The sequence below is a fragment of the Balaenoptera musculus genome, chromosome 8 (genome assembly GCF_009873245.2).
Source record: "Balaenoptera musculus isolate JJ_BM4_2016_0621 chromosome 8, mBalMus1.pri.v3, whole genome shotgun sequence".
Lineage (NCBI taxonomy): Eukaryota > Metazoa > Chordata > Mammalia > Artiodactyla > Balaenopteridae > Balaenoptera > Balaenoptera musculus.
In genome coordinates, this window is record NC_045792.1 from 37,992,659 (window position 1) to 38,005,242 (window position 12,584).

Here is a 12,584-nt window from a genome sequence, read left to right on the forward strand (position 1 = left end):
AAAGAGCTTCAGAAAGTCCGGAAGCACTAACCGCCTTCACCAGCACCAGGGGTAGGGAAACCACACACTTATTTCCCTAAGTCATATCATTATCTCCCAAGAATCCAACATTCTAAGGAAGGAAAACAGGTATTTAAATGTCTGAGGGGTAAAAATTCTTGGGGAAGGAGGGGAGAGAGAAGAAGCAAAGATCTTTCAGGCAGGAGGAGGGGCAGTAAGAAGCTGGAAAGGATCACTGTGCTAAGAGATTTGCAGAGCTGGTGATTCGTAAGCCTACAAAGATGACAAATAAGTGATGGTCTGGAGTTTGCAGAGGGGAAAGTATTCAGTTCTGCAAAGGCAATGAGTCACTGTATGAAAGGAAAGTTGACAGTCTTTTTAATGAAGGCAACCTATTTTTATTTTCTTTTTATTGTCTTTGGTACCACTCAACTCATTTGGGGTCATTTGTAACATTAATATATTAGCTCATAACGTGCCCACATTTCACTAAATTTGGGAAAAGAGACATTTGTTTAAGTCAGGAATTTTCGCTTTTGTATGTTAAAGGTGAGGCTGGAGCAATCGGATTTGTAACATGGGATTCAAGGTCATGTCAAGCTACCCAGGAAGCCAGGCACCTCTGCTTGATGTCACGTCCTTGGGCTAAACTTTGGGCAGACCTTCTGGCTGTGGTGCCAGGACAAGACATGGTAATGGCTGTGACCTCCGTTGGAAGTAGGGCAGAGGGTTGAGCTTAGCAGCTGACTGCCCTTTCTATCACATCTCTACTTTAGGAGAGTGTACAGCGACTTGGGGTCACTAGGCATGTGTCCAATTTCTTGCTGAACTATTTTGAGACTTTGGGGATCTTCCTGTGTCAAACTTCACTCCAGAGAGGGTAAAACAAGAAAAAAATCTCTTTCTGTTGAGATAGAGATATTCAGTTCCAACATTAGAAAGGGGTTTTTGAATTCACAGATTTAAGAAATGTCAACATGGCTTGTAGAAGGATTTGCAAGTCTTCTAGTCAGGGTGTAAGTAGTGAGAAACGTAGAAGAGGAGCAGAGTTTCATCAATGTTGAGATCAAAAAAGGGCAGGAGGCATTTTTATTCGGTTTATCATAGACTCCTCAGAGCCTTGCACAGAGAGTAGCACACAGCAGGCGCTCAGTAGATAGAGAATAAATGGTGTCCGACAGCCCCTTCTGTTCCAGATTTCGAGAACAGATCTGTTGAGGACTTTTTGTTAAATTGCAGTATAATTGACATACAATATCATAGTAGTTTTGTATGTGTTCATCATAGTGTACATCATAGTGATTTGATATTTATATACATTGAGAATTCTTAAAGTCACCATCTGGTAAGCAAGGCAATTGCAGAGAGCATGAGCCAGTGGGTCTTATGGAATGCAAGCGGCACTTGGTCCTTTGCTTTGCCTCAGCCCCCAGGTTCATTGCCACAGTTAGAATAGAACAAAGAAAGCCAGTTTCTGGACCCATGAGTCCCTTTTGCCTACACTGTTCCCCTGTACATCAGCTAGACTCTGGTGTCTTTCCCCAGGGCCGGGACTCCATCTCATGGGCAATCTGCCAATTCTCTTCAGTTATCTTTGTTCTCAGCATTCCATTATAGAATGTTCAAACTTAGAAATGTGTTGAAAGAATTTTATAGTGAACACCCATATACATACCACATAGTTTCTTCAAGTGACGCTTTACTGTATTTGCTTTATCATATATTAATTCTCTATCCATTCCTCTATCCATCCAGCCGCTCATTTAATTATTTTTGATATTACATTCCCAAGTAAGTTGCAGACATTAATACATTCCCCAAAATACTTCAATGTTATTAACCAGAGTTCAAAATTTGTTTACAATTCCTTTATTTCTTTTCGGATGAAAATCGTGTACAGTGCAATGCAAAAATTGTCAGTATATCATTTGATGAGTTCCTATAAATGCACACACTGTGCAACCCAGACCCTATCAAGGGACAGAACATTGACCATCACCCTAGAAAGTTTCCCATGTCCTTTCCCAGCAAACTCCTGCCTTAACACTCCTAGAGAGATCCAATATTCTCATGTTTTCACCATTGATCAATTTTGCCTATTCTAGTACTTCATATAAATAAAATTGTACAATTTGTATACTTTTGTGGAATTTCTGTTCACTCAGCATGTTTTGGGGATTCATCCATCCATGTTGTTGATTTCTTTTCATTGATGAATAGTATTTTACTGTATGAATATGCCACGGTTTATCCAGGCTCCTATTAATGGACACCTGGTCCTCCACTTTGGGGCTATTATGAATAAAGCTAATATGAACATTTTTGGACACACTTTTTGTGGACATGTGTTTTTGTATCCCTTTAGTAAATACCTAGGAGTAGAATTGCTGGGTCTTAGAAAGGGGATGTATTTAATTTATATGAAACTGGAAGATCTTTTTCAATTTTTTGACCCTTTTCCCCTCCTACCAACCATGTACGTTTACATTTTTCTGACAACATTTGGTGCTGTCAGTCTAATTTTAGCCATGCTGGTGAGTGTGGAATGGTACCTCATAGTGGTTCAATTTGCATGTCCTTGATGACTAAAGATGTTGAACGTTTTTTCACGTGCTTACTGACCATTAATTTACCATCTTTTGTGAAGTGTCTGTTCAAATCTTTTGACCATTTTTAAATTGAGTTGTTTGTCATTTTATTATTGAGTTTTAGGAGTACTTAGTATATTCAGAACACAAATTCTTTGTCAGACATGTTTTGCAGATAGCTTCTCCAACCCTGTGGCTTGCCTATACATTTTATTAATGACATTTCTTCTGATGAACAGAGACTTAATTTTGATTGTGTAATTTTTTTTTTTTTTTTTTTGGCTTTTGTCTTCCCCCAAGTCATGAAGATAATCTCCTATGTTTTCTTCTAGAAGTTTTATAGCTCTGGCTTGTATGTTTAAGTCTATGGTCCTTCACAAACTGATTTTTGTGGATAGTATGATTTAGGGCAAGATTAATTTGTTTCCATATGAATATGTAAATATTTCAGCACCATTTGTTCCTTTCCCAATAGGGTTGCTTTAACACCTTTGTCAAAAATAAAATAAATGTCTAAGTATGGGTCTATCTCTGGGCTCTTTATTCTGTTCTATCCATCTGTTTGTTGATCCTTGTGCCAGCACTGCACTGTCTTGATTATTGTAGCTTTAGGGTAAGTCTTGAAGTCAAGTAGTGTTAAGTCTACACCTTTGACTTCTTTTTTCAAAACTTCTTTGAATATTCTAAATTCCTTACATTTCTACAGAAATTTTAGAATCAGCTTGTCAATTTTGACTAAAAAGCATATTAGGATTATGATTAGGATTGAAATGAATCCATAGATCAATGTGGTAATTGCCATCTTAACAATACCGAATCATTCAATCCATTAACTTAGTGTATCTCTCCATTTATTTACATCTTCAATTTCTCTCAGCATTGTTTTTTTGATTTTCTCTTTGTTGTTGATTTTCAGCAGTTTGATTATGATATGCCTGAATGTTTTTATCTTTGTTTTGTTTGGTTTGGTTTTGATATTAATCTTTCTTGGCATTTATTGAGGTTTTAGAGTCTATAAATATTTGTCTTTTTCCAAATTTATAAACTTTTCACCCATTATTTATTCAAATACTTTCCTGTGTTGTGCTTTCTCTCCTCTCCTTCTAGGACTCCAATTATATGTATATAAGACATTCTGATATTGTTTCAAAGATCTATGAGTCTCTGCACATTTATTATATCTCTGTTCCGTTTGAATCATTTCTGATGATCTCTCTTCTAGTTCATTGACTTTTTCTTCTTTCATTTCCCTTGTGCTTTTAAGCACACTTATTGCATTTTTATTTGATATTTATTTTTCAGTTCTTATGTTTTCATTTGATTCTTTTTAAATAATTTCTATTTATCTGCTAAGATTTTCTATATTTTCATTCATTATGGACATATTTTCCTTTACATACTTGAGCATAGTTACAATAACGTCTTTAAAATTCTTGTCTGCTAATTCCATCACCTAAGTCATCTTAGAGTTGGACTCTGTTGATTGTGTTTTCTTTTTAAAATCTGTTTTGTTGTATGTTGAATAATTTTGAAGTGTATCTTGGTCATTATGAATGATATATTGTAAAAAGTCTGGATTCTATTATGCTGTTCTAGTGAGTATTGACTTTTCTTTATTCAGGCCTGAATGAGTGGCTGAACTCAAACTACAAAACTCTATCTCCCCAGTAGCAGCTGGAAGTTCATTTCAACTCTTTTAGCTGTAGCTGGGACTCTTAAAGTCTGCCTCTTTCATATGTGGTTTGGGGTCAGCCACAGATCTGGGCAGAGTTTATTCGTAGAATGTAGGGTTTCCCTTCTGCCCTGCATATCACAGACAGGGCCCTATTCTTAGGCTAAAAGTTGTAAATCAGGAAACTTACCCCATGCCATTCTCTTCTTCCAATGGTTCAGTCTGCTCTGGGTTTGCCTGTTTTTTTTCTCTCCAGTACCTTCAACTAGGTGTTCTTATATTTTGCCCAGAGTTTATATTTGTTATCTACAAGATGTATGGTCCAAGAGGAGCTACTTGGCCATACCAGAAGGTTTCGATTACCTTTTGAGTCATCTAGTTTACTTTCAACAAGATAATTCATAGCTCTTTCCTGGGATACTATTTATGTTTTATTTCAAGCACCACCTCAGATTGATCGGTTATGTTGAAGTGGATACTGAACTTCAGCAGAAAAGGGTGAGATAATCAATAAGCAATGTCTGTCTTGGACAAAGGAGAGAAAATGTAAGCTGGATATTTGTAATTTCTGTTATAGTTACTTACAAAACAATATAATACTCAGCTGTTTGTACCTACTAGAACATCTTCTTGAAGTCTGTATTTGCTTGTTTGATGGTTAATCTTCCCCATTAGATGTAGACTTCATGAGAGCAGGGATTGTGCTTGTAAAATTCACTCTTATACGTTCAGTGTCTATCATGTGGAATACAGCAGGCTCTCAATAAATATTTGCTGAGTGAATGAGAATAGTGTCTGATCAGGACCCATTCCAACTTGGTACAAGTTATCATCAGTGATCTACCTCTGAAAAAATTAAACAATTTTAGGAATACCTAATCCAGCTTCATTTTTGTTTTAGTCTTACTTTAAAAATTATATAACCAATGTGGAGAAGCAAATAGAGAACAAGATTAGCAAAAAATAAAATAAATCAAATAACCCCATTTTTCTCCTCACAGACATAACCATTTTTGTAACTTTTCTTCACATAGCTTTTTTTTTTTTTTAAAGGATTTGTTTATTTATTTATTTATGGCTGTGTTGGGTCTTCGTTTCTGTGCAAGGGCTTTCTCTAGTTGCGGCAAGCGGGGGCCACTCTTCATCGCGGTGCGCGGGTCTCTCACTATCACGGCCTCTCTTGTTGAGGAGCACAGGCTCCAGATGCGCAGGCTCAGTAGTTGTGGCTCATGGGCCTAGTAGCTCCGCAGCATATGGGATCTTCCCAGACCAGGGCTGGAACCCATGTCCCCTGCATTGGCAGGCAGATTCTCAACCACTGTGCCACCAGGGAAGCCCTCACGTAGCTTTTTATTATCCTTCAATTTTGTTTCTCAGTCTTGGGTGCATATTCTAATTATCCGTGCATCTTTGAAAAGTCATGATGTTCATGCCACATCCCAGACCAATTAAATCACATTCTCAAGGATTGGGACCCAGGCATTAGTATTGTTTTTAATTTCCAAAATGATGCCAGTATGCGATCATGAGGACCCAAAGATGTCCCAGCTAAGACTACGAGAGGTTTTTCAGATGCTATTTTTTGTCTCCTACATGGTACAGTCCCTGCCCTCCAGGAGACTTCAAAGAAAGCAAGACTTGAACTAATTAAATATGAAACAATTAGAAATCAAAAGGGCACCAAAGATACATAATCAAGTGCTAAACTGCATAGAAGCTGTGAGTTAAATGTGCCAGAATAGACATTCCTGAGTGAGATCAGAAGTGGACTCACCTGTACTTCTTACTCCTGGGCAGGGAGCCCTGCCAGTTACATTGAGGGAGTCTCCTCCCTCTATAAAGGTTTGGTGAAATGGGCACAGTGACATGTTAGAATGATAGATGATGCTGATTCTACTCCTCTCTTCTTTGAAAATTTCTGCTTTATAGAATCCTAAGTCCCCAGGTTCCTGGCCTCCACCCTCTCTTTGTGGGAAAGCATTTTAATTTTTTTTTTTTTTTTTTTTAGTTTCGTCTGTCTTTGTATTTTTTTAAAATTAATTTTTATTGGAGTATAGTTTCTTTACGATGTTGTGTTAGCTTCTACTGCACAGTGTGGGAATGAGTTTCAATTCTTTAACTGACTTCAGAATTTGAGAAGACCAACCCTCAACCAGAGAATCTTCTGTGGAAAATGCCATGGCTGACCAGGTAGCCTGCCCCTCTGGAGTGGAACCCAGATAAGTCGGGCATAAACATCTATCCCCACCCTATTTCTCCAGCTTGCCCTAGGGGAACCGATCAGCAACCAAGCACAGAGCCTTGTTCTTGACCCAGGTGGCATAAGAGAATCTGCTGGGAGATTGTAAAATACCTATTCTTAAGCCCTGCCCCAGAACAATTACATAGAACCTCTGGGTGATGGTACCCAGGCATTGGTACTTTTGTCAAGGCTCCCCAGGAAATTAGGATGTGAGAAATATTGGTGAGGCAACTTCGTGGTCCATTTTCATGGGTTGTGGGTGGATCTGAAATCTCCCTTCCTGCTATTCCTAGAGGCAGTCAGGCCTTATGTTAAGTAAGCTAGGGTTTGAGTCCCTCCTTTGCCATATATTGGTTGTGTGATATCGGCTAACTTACTGAACAGCTCTGACATTCCATTAGTCAATGGTAAAAGAGGCAAAGTAATAGTTCCTACCAATGAGATTCCAAAAGACACCGTATATAAAGCATTTGGTACACACTGTACCTAATAAACGTCTGCTTCCTTCCTTTCCTGTACCTACCAGCCCCACCCTGCCTTAGCATTGCAATAAGAACTACGGGCAGCTCTGGCTTGGTTTTTTGCTATTTCTCCTTGATTTGACCGCGGCCACTGCATCAGTCTGGATTTGCAGCCCTTGTCCCTGGATCTGGCATTCTGATCCAGCCTCCTGAACTTGATCCGGCTCTTCTTTCCTGCCTTGCAGGTTCCAGGCCCAGTTTCCAACACCTGTTTCTGTTGCTCAGCCCTAAGCCCCAAAGCGATGGTTTCTAAAAGTAACTGGCCCCATGTTGCTCCAGCTGCCTTTTAGCACTGGGAGGGGGTGGGGCTAATTTTAGACTTGTCCTGGACTAACGTCTGAGAAAAAACAAGGCCAGGCAAGTCCAACTTACCCCCTCCACCGCCCAACATTCAGTATCTGGGTTGGAGTTTACAGAGAAAGTTTGAGGAGATGTTGCCACAGGGTTTGTGTGTCTGCATCCTACCAGGCACCTTTTATGGAAATATAATGCATGAAACCATTTGCCTCAAAATCTATTTGGATCTGAGCCTCAGGGGTTGTGCTGAGTGGGAGTAACCACAATGTAAACCAGGGTTTTTGATATGCTAATGTTTGTTCTGAGCTGGGCTGGATTGTTTTCTGCCTCCCTGGGGACAGGACCAGGCAGGTGTGAACAGGACCCTGGAACTGAGAGCCTGCAGGAAAGAGGCTTATGAAGAGAAAAGATAGAAGCGGTTACTGATTTATTTGTGTTTTAGAGAAACTGAGAAGGAAATAAGATGAAGCAGCAGGGTGACAGAAAGCCCTGATTGAGAGAAGTAGGGATGACTTGGCAGCTCCTAGAACAAGCCTGGCCCAGAGAAGGCTTTTAATGACCATTTGCTGCATGAGTGTGGAGTGAAAGGCTTCTGAGGTGGAGAAAAAGAGAGGCTTTGGGGATGCCCAATGAGTATCTCATGCTTTGGAAGGAAGGGCAACCAGTTCCAAGCAAATTGGGTATCAAAGGACTGTCCAGGGGACCCACAGCATCAGAAGGGATTTGTGGCCTCTGGGTCAAGAGGAAATGAGAGGGGAAATTAACTCTTACAGGGTCTGGCCCATAGACTAACAACAAAGTGTTGAGGTCCCCCAGGGTTAACAGATAAAGAAGACAGAGAAGATTAGTGAAAAGAGTAGGGCCTTTAGAGTGAGTCAAACTACTGATAGTTTCCCCACTACATCACTTAATGCTGTGTGACGTTATGCAAATTACTTAACTACTCTGAGCCACAGTTTCTCCGTATATTTATTAAACATTCACCAACAGATATTTATTGAACATGCACCAACAATTTACTGAGCATCTATTACATGAGCCAGACAGTTGGATACTGTGGTGAACAGACCCGTTTCTTGTCCAGATGCATCTAACAATCTGGTAGGGAAGGCAGACAAGAGAACAGGACAAGACAAAGGCAGATGGTGCTAAGTGCTGTGAAGAAAGTAAACAGGCTAAAGGATGGAGGGTCATTTGGAGAGGGATGAGGAAAGCATCTGTGAGGAGGGGTCTTGGAACTGACCTCCGAATGGTGGGAGGAGCCGACCCTGCAGGAGAACGCTCTAGGCGGAGGGAAGAGCCGGTGCAAAGACCCCCAAACAGCAGTGAGCTGGACAGGTGTACAGAACAGCAAGGATGTTCTGTAGACCTGTGGATGGGGAACAGTGAGCCAAGAGGAGATGGACTGAGGTCAGGTGAGAGGCAGACTCCTTGAGAAGGAGTCTGAATTTTGTAAGAGGAGAATAACTCCCATTTCCGGGAGCGTGAAGACAGACAGGGTTGGAGCTGCTCCAGTGGAGGACACAGTGCAGGGCAGACTCTGAGGGCAGAGGCGGTGAAGAAGTGTGTGTGAAAGAGGTGCCCGTGGGACTTGAGATCCTTAGAATGCCTCCTGGATGTCAGCTGGAGCTGAATAGGTAGGAACCCCTGCCAGAGAAAAAAAAACATTTGAAATCTGGTCTAGGACAGAACCTTTTTTTCTTTTTTTTGGCCTCGCGGTATGTCTTGTGGGATCTTAGTTCCCCGGGGCCCTAGGCAGTGAAAGCGCCGAGTCCTAACCACTGGACCACCAGGAAATTCCCAGAACCTTTTTGATTAATATAATTCAAAATCTACTTCTGGGAAGAAATGAGTGTTCCTGATAAAATGCTTAACTAATCAATTTTCTGATCAATTTTAACTAGATTAAACTTTGTTCTGGGAATCTAATCACCTAACCTCCTACTTGCCAGTTGTCTTACTGTTTAGCCAAATGTTTAGCCAAATAATCTTTCTTTTCTTTTTGTATTGTAGTCCAATAATGATGTAACTATTCTCTTCTCCTAAAAAAAAACCCTACCAAAAGTGAATCATTGAATTCGTCGACTGGAGGCCTTTTCACTTGCCACAAGATTGTAATAAAACACTGACCTGTGCTTTCAATGGAATTTTCTGAAAAGTTGTCTGTAACATCCTGGTGTGGTAGCCAGTAGATGTGTGAAGACTTCTTCAAGTTTTCTGTGAGCCCGTGGCCCCTTCGCCCCCTGAGCTCCTTGTAGCTCCTGTGCTGTCTCTGGCTGCACATGGCCTTAGCTGTGGGACTTCTGCTAAAATCCAGCTCCTATGAGCCCTTGTGATTTGGTGAGGAGTGAGAGGAAGGCTATTATGCATTGAATTGTGTCCCCCCCATTATGAAGTACTGGGGTCCTAATCCCAGTACCTCATAACGCCATCTCATCTGGAGATAAGTTCTTTACAGAGGTCATCAAGTTAAAATGAAGTCATTAAGGTGGGCCCTAATCTAATATGACTAGCTTCCTTATAAAAAGGGGAAATTTGGAGGCAGACCTATACCCAAGAAGAACCATGGGAAGATGAAGGCAGAGATTAGGGTGATGCTTCTACAAGCTAGGGTACACCAAAGATTTCCAGCAAATCACCAGAAGCTAGAGGAAAAGCATGGAACAGCTCATGACCCCCTGAAGGAACCAACCCTGCCGACACCTTGGGTTTCGAACTTCTAGCCTCCAGAGCTGTGAGACAACGCACTTCTGTTTAAGCCACCCAGTATGTGGTACTTTGTTATGGCAGCGCTAGCAAACTAATAGGAGGACTTTAAAGGGAACATTTATAAAACATGATTCTCAAAGCCTCCTTCAGCATCCCCAGCATGGAGTAGCACAGAATCTTCGACCTACCTTGTCCTAGCCTCTCTCTTTCTTTCTGGCTCTTTCTCCATCTCCCTTATACCCCATCTCCTCCCAACTCCACCCCTTCTCCCTCTTTCTTCTCTCGTCTCCTCAGAAAAAAACAAAATTTCTTTTCTTATATCATGCATAAGGGTCTCGCACCCACCTGAAATAGCTTATCAAATTTTAAAGTAAATTTTGTATACAATTATAATAAATGCCCACAATCCTTAAGGTAAAGCTTGATGAAGCCCAGCTTTCCTGCTGAGGCTTCCCTCCTTCCCCCCATCCCCCCACGGTGGATCCTAGACACTCGGTACACTGCCCATGTCCTTCAGAGCTGCCACTTCCCAATCCTTGAGGTTCTCCATTCATCCAGAGGGGCCCTTTTCATTTTTTTTTTTTTTTAATTTTTATTTATTATTTATTTATTATGTTTATTTTTGACTGTGTTGGGTCTTCGTTTCTGTGTGAGGGCTTTCTCCAGTTGCGGTGAGTGGGGGCCACTCTTCATCGCGGTGCGCGGGCCTCTCACTATCGCGGCCTCTCTTGCCGCAGAGCACAGGCTCCAGACGCTCAGGCTCAGTAGTTGTGGCTCATGGGCCCAGCTGCTCCGCGGCGTGTGGGATCTTCCCAGACCAGGGCTCGAACCTGTGTCCCCTGCATTGTCAGGCAGATTCTCAACCACTGCGCCACCAGGGAAGCCCCCTTTTCATTTTAATCACCCGAAGAAAACATGCTGAAGATATTTTTTTAAATGTGGGGAATTAACAAAGATGAAGGTATCTTTCCATTGCTTTTTTTCAGCTCCTGACTTCATGTTGACATGAGAGCAGAAAGTGCCTCTGGATTTTTGTCCTCTCTTCTTATTCCTGAGAGTGGCTCCCACCGCCCAAACTTCTAGAAGGGAATGATGACCCTTCTCCGTAAAGGCTCTTTTCCTCAGCACTGGTTCTGTGAGGTAATTAAAGCAGAAAAATGGGTGTCACATGGGTTGAGTTAAATTTGACACAGAGCTAGACCTTGAGAGTTAGCATACAAGGAGAAAATTGCATAGAATTCAAAATAGCATAGAAAGTCTCTTATAAACTATCATTTTGGAGACTGAAATGCTATTTTTCATTAAGTCCAACACAACCGTTGCATCCTATACAGAAGTAAACTGCCATTCCTTCAGATGAAGTAGCTGCCTTTTAGACAGACAAGCATTGTACTGTGTCTTTTTATCTAGCATCACATTTAGAATGGCAAGTATCTCAAACTGAAGCTGACTGAGGGAGCCTGAGATTCATGTCTCCCATCTCACATTCCTTCTGGAGCACATTTATTACATAGACTGGTTTATTAAGCAGAATTGCCCACAGTATTTAAATGGTTGTTCTCTCTCTTGAACCCCAAGTTCATAGGGTTTGATTTGCTTCATAATGAGCCTTCACCATATAGTAATTCAGATAAATTTTTATCATCTTAAAAACCCATTCAGAATTTGTCTTTAGGTGAAAATCACCTTTAAGTGGAATTTTGTTAAAAAAGGAGGAATAACTGACTTTACTTTCAGTGGTGTCAGCTGCATCAGACTGATTTGCAAGAGACCAAACCTCCCACTGACAAACAAACAAACAACAGAAAGGCTATAGTTAAAAACAGCTGAAGGAATTAGAGTGTTACTGTGGAAGCTAGGACTTGAGGGGACAAGGTCTCTGAGTGAAGAGGAAACTCTGGTTGAGGTGAGCCTGATATTTTACCCTCTCCTCAAGGGATTTGCCAGCTCATAATTAAGTTTAGGTTGAGAGACTGAGAAGCCAAGCAGAAAGCAATGCAGTGGTTAAGCAGAGCTTTGAGCACAAATTGAAGTTCAGGACCACCAAGGGAGCCAGGATAGAAGGACCAAGAGAGAAAGGAGCACAGTGAAGTGATTTTGACAATCTGAGATGCTTTTCTCCTCAAAGCATTTGTCTATTCATAAGTTGCATGGTGTCATGCTGATTAGCCAAGCAGAAAGCGTCAGATAAGAGGCTGAGAACTTAGGCAGGCTTCAGCCATCTCAGCATGGTAAGGAGAGGGAACCTGGGAATCTTAGGCTTCCATTTGTCATTTTGAGAGCTGTGCCCCAGAAATAAGGGCAAATATGAAAGAGACTCGGTGTTACAAAAATTGAAATTCAGCTTGAAATCAGTTCAATCCCCATTTGGACTGCCTTGGAGAAGTAATTTGGGCTGTAAATTTACAGTAGGTGACTGTTGCCCACTGACCTCTGGTTACAAAAATAAGCAGAGGCTCTAAGGCAGCCCTAGAAGGCAACCCTTTGCAGGAATTCTGAAAGAATGGCTGTGCTCGTCCCCAAGTTCAGCAGCACCTGCCCCTGTTTAGGTACCA

At 41.3% G+C, this 12,584-nt stretch overlaps 1 protein-coding gene across 1 annotated transcript in view; it reads right to left on the reverse strand.

Annotated features, from left to right (window-relative positions):
* Positions 1-4,465, reverse strand: part of AMOTL1 (angiomotin like 1) — a 167,788-nt gene extending 163,323 nt beyond the window's left edge. The window contains exon 1 of the mRNA XM_036859739.1: positions 4,451-4,465. The gene's annotated coding sequence lies outside the window, so the exon portion shown is untranslated. The remainder of the gene's footprint in view (positions 1-4,450) is intronic.
* Between the last annotated feature and the right edge of the window lie 8,119 nt (positions 4,466-12,584).